Source organism: Pteropus alecto, unplaced genomic scaffold, assembly GCF_000325575.1.
Source record: "Pteropus alecto unplaced genomic scaffold, ASM32557v1 scaffold202, whole genome shotgun sequence".
Lineage (NCBI taxonomy): Eukaryota > Metazoa > Chordata > Mammalia > Chiroptera > Pteropodidae > Pteropus > Pteropus alecto.
In genome coordinates this window covers 3,372,342-3,374,730 of record NW_006432451.1, presented here as the reverse complement: position 1 = coordinate 3,374,730, position 2,389 = coordinate 3,372,342, and the positions used below count along the sequence as shown (strand labels likewise).

The window sequence follows — 2,389 nt, the reverse complement described above, 5'->3', positions numbered from 1 at the left end:
ATAAATGTTTTAAATTGTACACCCTCCAGAACGTGAATCATCCCTTTGTCCACTGTCTCCACGTTGTGTACACTTACCCTCTGTTAGTCACTTAGTAGCTGTCTGGATTATCAGATTAACTTATGGTATAGCAGTCCTTGTGTTCAAGTAACCCTTCTTTTACTTAATAATGGCCCCAGAATGCAAGAATACAGCAGATCCTCAAATAATATCCTTTCATTATAACGTTGCTGAGGTACAAAAGGAACTTAACTCCCGTTTATATCAATTAGCCTATATAAAATGGTTTTGTTATGTATCTTTTTGCTTAAAGTCACAGAACGACTTTAAGGGATGACTTGCTGTACCCATACTGGCAATTCGGATATGCTAAGAGAAGCCATAAAGTGCTTCCTTTAAGTAGAAAGGTACTTATGTACCATATAGCAAAAACATTGAATATAGAGTTTGGTACCACCTATGGTTTCAGGCATCCACTTGGAGTCTTGAAATGTATTCCCCACAGACAAAAGGGAACTTCTGTACTGATTAAAGTATTATTCCATTGGTCTACAGCCATGCTACCCTGAATGTGCCCAATCTCATCTGATCTCGGAAGCTAAGCAGGGTCAGGACTGGTTAGTATTTGGATGGGAGACCACCTAGGAATACCAGGTGCTGTAGGTGTAAAAATAGATAAATAAGTACATTATTCCAGTTAAATACTTCTTTGTAACTCCTGCAACAAATACCTAATATGTAAAATGTTGCCTGTTTCCTTATGACCACAGTAAAGAGGTATCTCTTCAGTCACCTAAGCCAGAAACCCAGGAGTCATTGATGTATCTCTTACCTTCTGTTGATAATAAACTCCATTGCTTCTGCCTTCTTGACATCCTCAACCCCAGACCCTTCTCTCCTTGTCTTCTGCCATTATTTCATTAAAATTCTCCCTCTTGCTGCTTCTTGGCTCCCATCCAGACCTCCCTTCAGCCCCATTCACCCACTGCAGCAAGAGGAATCCTTCCCAAATACAGATCTAGGTCATGGCCTTGATTAAAACCCACAGTTGCTCCTCAGTGCTTTGAAGTCAAAATCCAAATTCTTCCAGGATATACAAGACTCTGCAGGAGCTAGCCACTGCCAACTTTACCCTATAGTCTAGTCATTCTGAACTACCTAGTTTCTCGAACCTCTAGACAACCTTCCAAGTTTTGAACATGCTTCCCTGTTATATGGAGGGCTCTTCTTCCGAGACCCTCACACACTGCATTGTCTCTGCCCTCCCACCCAGAGAGGCCAAATTATATTCGCAAAACTAAGATTAAAAGTCACCTCTTCCTGAAAGCCCTCCCTATTGCCTCTATGCCTTCTATTGACCTGGGTTTGTCCTACTTTATCACGTTGTCACACAGTGTTGTCATTGTTTTCTTACCAATCTCACATTTCAGACTTTTTTCCCCCAGGCTTTATTGAAATAGATAATTAGTTGCTTCTATTTACATTGTACAATTCAATGAGTTTTTTTCAATTATAGTTGGCATACAATATACTAGTTTCAGCTGTATAGCATAGTGATCAGCGATCCACATAACTTGGAAAGTGATCACCCTACTAAATTTAGTACCCCTCTTCCCCCTTATTACATTATTAACCATCTTCCCCATGCTGCAATCTACATCTCCATATCTATTCTGCATTTATCCATTTGTACCTCTTAATTCCTTTGCCTTTTTTTGCTGTCCCCCAACCCCCCTCCCATCTAGTAGCCCTCAAAATATTCTCTGTATCTGAATTTATTTCCACTTTTGTTGTTGTTTAGTTTGTTCTTTAGATTCCACATGTACGTGAAATCATGCAATATTTGTCTTTCTCCATCCTTCCCATTTCATTCAGCACAATACCCTCTATGTCCATCAAGGCAATATCTTTTTACATCTCCTTCCTTTTAGTCTGTGTGTCTTTTAATCTGAAGTGATTAATCTTGTAGGTGGCATGTGTAGGGGTCTTGTTTTCTTATCCATTCAGCTACTCTATCTTTTGGTTGGAGCGCTTCATTCTTTTCCATTTGAGGTACTTGTTAATAGGAATGTAGTTATTACCATTTTTTATTCCTGTTTTTGATATATATTCTTTCTTGAAGTCTCTCTAACATTTCCTGTAATATTGGCTTGGTGGTGATAAATTCCTTTAGCTTTTTTTTTGTCTGAGCTCTTCAACTCTAAATGATAGCTTTGCTGGATAAAGTACTCTTGGTCGTAGATCCTGGGTTTTCATCACATCAAATATTTTGCCAAGCCCTTCTGTCCTACATAGTTTCTTTTGAGAAATCAGCTGCCAGTCTTATGGGTGCTCCCTTGTAGGTAACTGCTTTTCTCTTGCTGCTTTTAATATTCTTTCTTTGTATTTC

General features: G+C 39.0%; 1 pseudogene; it reads left to right on the top strand.

Annotated features, from left to right (window-relative positions):
- The first annotated feature begins 547 nt into the window (after positions 1-547).
- LOC112476135 lies at positions 548-666 on the top strand (annotated as a pseudogene).
- Positions 667-2,389: the final 1,723 nt, after the last annotated feature.